This window comes from Tenrec ecaudatus, chromosome 5, assembly GCF_050624435.1.
Source record: "Tenrec ecaudatus isolate mTenEca1 chromosome 5, mTenEca1.hap1, whole genome shotgun sequence".
Classification (NCBI taxonomy): domain Eukaryota; kingdom Metazoa; phylum Chordata; class Mammalia; order Afrosoricida; family Tenrecidae; genus Tenrec; species Tenrec ecaudatus.
Window position 1 is genome coordinate 152,516,297 of NC_134534.1, and position 9,371 is coordinate 152,525,667.

Sequence of the window (9,371 nt, forward strand, 5' to 3'; positions counted from 1 at the left end):
TCTTACCACAGGCAACTCTATAGCCAGTCCTGTGCTGTTAGCTACTGAAATAACTGATTCTTACATTAAAGGAAATAATCAAACTTTTAACGAGTTTGGATCATATAACTCTGAAGTTAAAAGTTTTTCTTGGTCTCAACTTATAATAAACAAAAGAATAGAAAAGAATTCTGTCAAAAAAAAAGAATTCTGTCACCAAAAAAGAAAATAAGTGTTTTTCTTAGTAAGTTTGGCAAGGCTATAAGTAACTAATTAGTGAAGTGTCTGAATTTCTAACTATGATTTTACAAAATAGAATGCCATTAAGATTTCTTTTTTTTTGTTTGTTAAATAACTGTTTTACTGGTGTGGGGGGGTTTTCCGGGGAAAACCAGAAAACCTGCTAGACAAACTCTAAAAGAGCTGTTACACTTGCCATTAAGATTTCTTGATAAGCGTCCAAAAGAACAGTTTGTGCCTTAGTGAGTGAATGCTACTGTGTTTATGTAATATGCAATCTAAGGCTTTACAAAACATTAAGGATGAGTTGTTGCTAAGGCTCTGCATGTATATAATGAACACCTCATGAGACTTGTTTTGTTGGTACAAAACCCTCAGAGTCATGCTTTCATAGGTGAATTCAGACAATTAGCCGAAAGCGGCTAACATTTGTGTTCTCCGTCCTACTTCACTGTCTAGACTGACCCTTTGAAAAGCCCACTCCTCCCACCAAGACCACAAACTAACCAATATCCTCAGTAGGCCCTAGACACCATAATTTGCATAGCAATCAATCAATCCCCAAAGAGTTTTATGCATATTATATAGTGAACTGATCCCTGTAAGGTCTGTAAAATAGACCAATCATAGAGCAGAATGTGGCCCAACTAATTCTTTTTGGCAGAATTATAAACCCAAGGCCAGCAAGGCTAAAGTTATAAGAAACTCATTGTACTACACAAGCACTTACCAGGACACGGGGACTTTATGGGCTTTAGCTATAACAGTCAATGAAACATTAAGGCACACATTACTGAGTTCTTAGTCTCAGAAAGTGAATCTTGGAGAAATTAAGAATGAGGCCAAACGGACAGACACACAGCTACTGAAAGAGACAAAGCAGAGATGCCAATCAAGGTTCCTGTACTTCAGACTGCTGCTTGCCTTAGCCAAGATCTGAAGGAGAGCTCAGGGTGACGTCAATTTGGACACACAATTATGAGATGACCTGGGAGACCAAGTCAGCCTCTTAATTATACTTTCCTTATACCATTGTTCCCGTTGAGAAATGGAACCAAATTCTACTTGTAAATTATTTCTAAATATAGCAAGAGACATTTCCCCAGGTAATTGTGGATGTAAGAAAGTGAAGGCTATCTTGGTTGGAAACCATCCTGGTAAGTCTGTTACCTCCAACTTAGTCCCAAGCCACTTCCCTAATAAACTACACAATCGTGAGTACGGTCTGTGAGATCTCTGTGTACAATGCATTAAATCATTGGACCCAGCAGAGACATAGGCGCTGTAGAGGGGAACAGCTGTTGTCAAAATGATGAAGTTGAAGAATGGAGATATAACTACCCTCCACCTCACAGGGACCAACTGTGTGCGGGCCTGATTACAATATAGACCAGCCCTGAAACCAATAGGTTGCACCTGGACAAACGCCAGCACTTGGAGGCGGGGCCCTCCAGCTAGATAGAGAGCACTTTAGTTGACATGGGTCCCCACTGGGGCCTGGCTTCCGTCCTTCTTGGGGATTTGTTACCATTATTTTTTTTTTGTTACCATTTTTAGTTTCATTCTGACCTTCAAGGTTCCTAGGATTCAGAATTGACTCATAGCAGTGGATTTGGGTTTTTATTTTACATTTCTAGAACACTGCCTTGGGTTATTCTGGTGGACAGCCAGGGCCTGGGCAAGGCTGCTTCAAGTCTCAACTGGGTCTGGCTTCTGAAAACCTGAGGTGAAAAGAGAGTTGGTGCCACCTGCAGGTCAAGTATGGATATTTGGGTAAACTCTTGGCCCACAATCTTAGTTCTTTCAATTATTGATGCAAGGGAGGAACACATATAGACCTTTTTTTTTTAATTTAAAAGATCATCTTATTGGGGGTTCTTACAGCTCTGATAACAATCCATACATCAATTGTATCAAGCATATTTGTACATATGTTGCCATCATTATTTTCTAAACGTTTACATTCTATTTGAGCTCCTCTTTTTCCCCTCGCTGCCCCCTCCCACCATCATACTATACTCTTTGATAAATTATAAATTATTATTATTTTCATATATCTACCTTTTTAAATTAAGTTTTTATTGAGATAATGATAAACTTACATACAGTTGTAATAAATAACATAGGCCAATATATACAACTTGACCTATGGATTGAAACAAACTGGACTCACTCAGTTCTACAACGTTGTGAGCCATTTATTGATATAAATCTTTTTCTAGATAATAGACTTACTAGGGTCGCTGGTTTTCTTTCTCTAAAGAACCCAGCCCAACACAAATGGTTGACTCTAATTTGCTGTGTAAACTTTCACCTATGGAGAGCAAATGCCTTGAGAATGATTGGGGCAGGGAATGTATGGATGTGCTTTATACAATTGATGTATGTATATGTATGGATTGTGGTAAGAGTTGTATGAGTCCCTAATAAAATGTAAAAGAAGAAAAGAGAAAAAAATGATTAGGGCAAAGACTGTACAGATGTGCTTTATACAATTGATGTATGTATATATATGAACTGTGAAAAGAATTGTATGAGCCCCAATAAATTGTTAAAATTAAAAAAAAAAACTTTCACCTAAAACACCACTGAAAAATTATGTTTTTGCAACAAGTAATCCAAAATCAGTGGCAAGGAGGGTGTGAGAGACCGACCTGGTAGGGATTCAGCAAGGGCAAGAGAAATCACTGAAACCCAAATGAAGGCTGAGCATGACAGTGGGACAAGAGGAAAGTAAAAGGAAATAGAGGAAAGGACTAGGTGACAAAGGTCTAAAGGGGTCTAAAGACTGGAATGTACATATGTAAATCTATTTATATGAGTGTGGGGAAACAGATCTATGTGCATATATTTATAGGTTTAGTATTAAGGCAGCAGATGGACATTGGGCCTCCACTCAAGCACTTACTCAATGCAAGAACGTTGTTCTATTAAATTGGCATTCCAGGAGAAACACCTTCCTGACACGATTGCTGAAGAAAAATGTGTGCATAAGCAAATGTGGCGAAGAAAGCTGATGGTGCCTGTCTATCAAAAGATATAGCGCCCGGGGTCTTAAAGGCTTGAAGATAAACAAGTGGCCATCTAGCTGAGAAGCAACAAAGTCCACATGGAAGAAGCACACCAGCCTGTCTGACCATGAGGTGTAGAAGGGACCAGTTATCAGACATCAAAGAACTAAAAATCATATCATTGTAAATGTGGGTGAGTGTAGAGTGGAGACTCAAATCCCATCTGTAGTCAACCGGACACCCCTTAATGAAGAGTTGTGGGGAGGAGACGAGCCAGTCAGGGTGCAGGGTAGCAACAATGAAACATAACTTTCCTCTAGTTCTTAAATGATTACTACGCCCCCACTAGCATGATCCCAATTCTACCTTATAAATCTGGCTAGACCAGAGGATGTACACTGGTACAGATAGCAACTGGAAACACAGGGAATCCAAGACAGATGACTCCTCCAGGACCAGTGGTGAGAGTGGCGATGCCTGGCGGGTGGAGGGAATATGGAGTAGAAAAGGGGAACTGATTACAAGAATCTACGCACAGCTTCCTCCCTGGGAGAGGGACAGCAGAGAAGAGGGCAGGGGGAGACAGCGGACAGTGTAACATATGACAATAATAATAATAATTTATGAATGATGAAGGGTTCATGAGGTAGGGGGGAGTGGGGAGGGAGGGGGAAAATGAGCAGTTGATATTAAGGGCTCAAGCAGAAGGCAAATGTTTTGAGAATGATGATGGCAACAAATGTACAAATGCGCTTGACACAATGGATGGATGGATGGATAGTGATAAGAATTGTACGAACCCCCAATAAAATAATTTTTTTAAAAGAAAAGAAAAATTATGTTTTTAAAGAAAGAAATAACACAGATGGAAAAAAATGAGGAGCTGATACCAAGGGTTCAAGTACAAAGCAAATGTTTCCAGAATGATGAGGGCAACAAATGCACAAATGAATGTATGTATGGATTGTAATAACAGTTGTAAGCCCTCAGTAAATCATTTTTAAAAATACAACTGAGATGACTAGTTATTAAAGAAATAACACAGAAAGAACTCCTGTACTCATTGCCCACTGTTACCCCCAATGGCAAAATCTTGTGAAACTATAGTAGATAGATCAATGGAATAGAATTGAGAGTTCACAAATAAACCCATGCAATTGTGATAAATTTACTTTCGAGTATTGATACAATAAGGAAAAACACCTCACTTGTCACTGAGTTAATTCAGATTCATAGTGATCCTAGAGAATAGAATAGAATTATTCTCTAGGGTTTCCAACACTGTAAATCTTTACAGGAACAGACAGCCTCCTCTTTCTGCCACAGAGCAGTTGGTGGATCTGAACTGCTGAACCTCAGTTACAGCCCAAGGTATAACCAACCACACCACCAAGGCTCCTTTAATAGGGACAAGGATAGTCTTTTCAACAAAAGATACCAGAAAAACTATTATCCACATGTAAAAGGATAAATTCTACCCCCACATTATATTAAATTTTTTAAAACTTGAAACAAGTCAAATGTAAGAGTTAAAACTACAAAATTCTTTGAAGAGACCATAAAGGTAAATCATTGGGACCCTGGGTTAAGCAAAAGTTTGTTTGTTTTTTTGTACACAGCAAAAAAAAAAGATCCTCCAACAACGATTTCAGCAGCACATTGACAGGGAACTGCCAGAAGTTCAGTTCAGAGTTGAAGAGGACGTAGAACAAAGGATATCAATGCTGACGTCAGATGGGTCTTAGCTCAAAGCAGAGACTACCAGAAAGATGTTTACTTGTGTTTCTTTCTTTAAAAAAACCAAAACATTTTATTGGGGGCTCTTACAGCTCTTATAACATTCCATACATCAATTGTATCAAGCATATTTGTACATATGTTGTCATCATCATTTCCAAAACATTTCTACTTGAGCCCTTGGTATAATCTACTCTTTCACCCCTTCCCTCCTCCACCCTCCCGCCCTTGTGAATCCTTGACCAATCGTATATTGTTATTATTGTTTTGTATCTTACACTGTCTGTTGTCTCCCTTCCCCCACATTTTTGTTTTTCGTCCCCTTTGGGTGGGGTGGGTTATATATCCAACCTTGTGTGAGTTCCCCCTTCCCCCTCCTTGACCATCCCTCTACCCTCATGACATTGCTACTCCCACTACTATTCCTGAGGGCTTATCTGTCCTGAATTCCATGTGTCCAGAGCTCTTATCTGTTCCAATGTGTGTTCTCTGGTCTAGCCAGCTTCTGTAAGGTAGTACTGGTAATGGGGAGGAAGCATTCAGGAACTAGAGGAATGATGTGTTTTGGTGCTATAGTGCACCTTAGATGAATCATCTTCTTTATAACCCTTCTGTGGGGGGATAGCCAATTGTCTACAGATGGGCTCTTAGTCTCCCCCTTGTTCCCAAAGCAATAGTTTTTAAGATACACCACCAAAAGTACAGGCAGCACAAGAAAATAGGACTTCATTAAAAGTAAACAGTTTTATGCTTAGAAGAACACTATCAAGAAAGGGAAAAGATGTTCAGCCTCATTAGGTGGTGGTGTTTCGTTAGTGTTATTGTTTCGTTACTGTTGTTATTGATTTCCTCTCATTTTTCATTCTAGGCCCTCCTCCTTCGCGATCACTTTGCATGTTGCTTCCCAAGTCGTCGGAACCGTTCCTCAGCGAGGATGCACCACAATTCCCTTTGCCATCCTCTTCTGGACCGGTACTTGGGGTAGTTCTGATATCTGGGGCTCACTGAAGTTAGTCGCCTTTGAATTCACTCCAGAAACGATTACAGATAGGCAGAAGTTTTGCAGTAAGCGAAAGCTTACAACCACACAGAAACAGGAAGACCCACATCCTGGAACAAACAGGCAGGTTGAGGCCTTAAACTCCTCTAGAGGTGTTTTGCAGGAAGCTAAGCCCGCCATGTGCCAGCGTGCAGAGGAGGCTGCTCTCCCAGGACCACAGCAAGCATGGCGCGACAGCCCATCACAGGCCATCTGATACCAGAATCCCTCGCAATCAGGATCCATTGTAGAGGACAAGTGCCCACACACCCTATTAACCTAGCCAGCCTGTTCCAAGAAAACTTCACGTTTCTCCAAAATTTTAATAAATATTTAAAAAACAAAACAACAAAGTAGAGGACGAAAACCGTCACACACACACACACACACACACACACACACACACACACACACACACACACACACACTCCTCCAGCTTTGGTGAAACCAGGGCAAACGTTGAAGCCCTCCTCATCGCTGCCAATAGCTGGCTTCTTCTTGAATAAAACTTTGCTCCTATGGAAACTTTGTGGCTTTCCTGGTCATTCTTGGCCAGTAGAGGCCAGAACTCTCCTTTGTCAGATAAGGGAGGGGCAGTGATGCGAGTGGTAGGTAGAGGGCAGTGACAAATAGGCAAGTTGAGTCCTTAAATTCCTCTCATGTTGCTTTGCAGGAAGCTCGGGCCCAGTCAGGTGCTACTGTGCAGAGATGAGCGTGCCTACCCACCAGGGACCCAGCAAGCATGCCTGATATTCCAAAAGATGCCTGGCCCTCTGATACCAGGATCCCTTGTCAACAGGATCCATTGAGAATACCACTGCTCATGCACTCAGCCAATTCCAAGAAAGCTCTGGTGCTTGCCCAAACTTTCGTGATTAACCCCCTGGTTGCACTTTGGGGAGGATTAAAAACCCTGAGCCCCAGCTTCAGGGAGACAAAATCAAATATTGTTTAGGCCTGCCTCATTGTCACCAGCTGGCTTCTTCAGTAATAAGATGTTTCTTATACAGGAACACTGGGCCTGTCTTGGTCATTCTTAGTAAAAAGCAAGACTTCTCCTTTGTAGGGAGGGATTGGCTGGAGACAGTGATGCCCTGGGCAACAAGGTAATAAAATACAAACCCTTTGCTCCAGGAGCAGAAAATATTAACTCATTCAACAAGAATGTATTGTGGTCAGAACATAATGAAAAAAAATCCACATTACAGAAGACAAAATAGAGGACTGGGACTTTCTAAAAAATACAACATTTTACAATTGATATTTGGTTTGTAAGAAGAGTTTTAAGAGCTCCTAATAAAATGATTAAAAAAAAGAAGAAGAAGCAACATAGGAAATTATAGCATTGCATAATTTCCGAGTTTGGGTTTACTGGTTATTTCTTGATCATCATCCTGAAAGTGAAGTTTAATGCTGACAAATTTACAACAATTTCAAACGTAAGAAAATAAATTGTTTGTTTGTTCAAACCTAAAATAGAATACATTTATATATATCAAAAGAATTCATAATGCAGATGGTGTAAGATATGGACATAATAATTTATAATTTATCAGAGGTTCATGAGGGTGAGAGAGTGTGGGAGGGAAGAAAAAAATGAGCTGATACCAAGGGTTCAAGTAGAAAGAAAATATTTTGAAAAGGATGATGGCAACATATGTACAAATGTGCTTGACACAATTGATGTAAGGATGGTTATGCAAGCTGTAAGAGCCCCCAATAAAGTGATTTAAAAATAAAGACTTCAAAAAAAGTTAAAAGAGAACTCAAAGACTGGGGAAAGGTATTTAGTAACAATGTATCAGATAAAGGACTAATCTCCCAAACCTGTAGAAAACTATTAACATCTAACAAGAAAAATACAAATAACCCAATTTAAAAAACAGGCACAAGACATAAATAGACAATTTACCAAAGGCAACATCCAGGCAGCCAAAAACTCTGTGAAGAAATGTTCAAGTTCATTAGGAATAAGAAAAATACAAATTAAAACAGCAATGAGACATCACTGCACACTGACACTTTTAGCACAATTCGATAAAATGTAGAAGAATAAATGCGGAGAGAGTGGATGCTCAGAAGTTGCTGGTGTGAGACATTGCTGGTGTGAGACTGCACCACTGTGCACCACTATGGCACTTCCTTAAATGCAAATACAAATACCTTACGGTCCAGCAATCTCTCCACTGGGCATGTACCCTAAAGAAACAAAGACTACAACAAGAACAGACCTATGTATACCTAGGTTGACTGCAGCAGTTTCCTAATAGCAAAAACATGGAGACAAGCTTGGACTCCAGAGGAATGAATGGATGAAGAAGGTCCGGTACATTTACAGTGTGGGGAAATACAACAAAACCACTCACACGCAGGACACGGACAAAACTAAAGAACACTGCTTAGCAAACTTAATCTTATACAGAGAAATACTTAACACCGTAGGATGCGGAAAGAGAAAAATAAATGTGGGTTTTATACCAAAAGATAAGACTTTGAAGACTCTGAGGAGACCAAGGGGCAGGGGCAGGAACAGGATGAGGGAGGGATAGGAAATTATAGAAGGAGGGAAGAAGGATAGAAGGGAAAAAATAATATAAAGTCACATTAATGAAGGGTTTAACGGAACATCTGTGTGATAGATGTTTTTTTAAAAAAAACAAGTTAAATAAGAAAATAACGAGTGAAAAAAAAGGATGCTCACAACCTTAAAAACAAAACCCAGATTCCTTACCCCTTGGGCCTCAGTATTGGTCTAAATGACTAAAAACGTGAGGAAAAGCAAAAATGACGTGGACTTGTAGTTTTTGTGGCATACATAGTCATTTCAAACAAATGGAAAATATTTATTGTCATAACTATTGGCCAACATGAGCCACCTACCATTAATACAAGAACTAAAAACATTGTGTGCAGGGTAGTGACTCCAGTTTGGGAGCAAAATCACGTAGGGAAGGAAGACTGAAATCGAGGAGTGACTCAGGAGGTCTCCCAAGATGACCAAAATTCAGAAAACCAGACAAATCCATTGCAGGGGGGTGGGGGGGGGAAATGATTCCAATGGTAACATGGACTCCTCACGAACTGCTCCTGGGTTTCCTGTAACTCTTTAGGGACGCAATAAGCCTTATCTTTCTCCTCAGGAGGGGCGCACAGGTGACACTGGACACAGAAGGAGGCTGTGCAGAGCTCCGTGGCTGTTGTCTTTCCCAGACTGAGGCTGCCACGTCGCAGGTCTCCGGGTTCTCCAGCCTCTCCAACCTCTCCAGCGAGGAAAGGGTCAACGCCAGAACGGACGCCCCGCCCCCCGGGGGCGGACCAACTCTGCGCACGCGCGGTTGCGGGCTGCGGAGTGCGCCTGCGCAGAG

The 9,371-nt window shown here is 40.7% G+C and overlaps 1 non-coding gene across 1 annotated transcript; it reads right to left on the reverse strand.

Moving 5' to 3' along the window:
* Positions 1–351: 351 nt before the first annotated feature.
* On the reverse strand, positions 352–413 carry LOC142449550 (U7 small nuclear RNA). The gene has a single exon (XR_012784699.1). It is a non-coding gene; the product is annotated as a U7 small nuclear RNA (small nuclear RNA).
* Between the last annotated feature and the right edge of the window lie 8,958 nt (positions 414–9,371).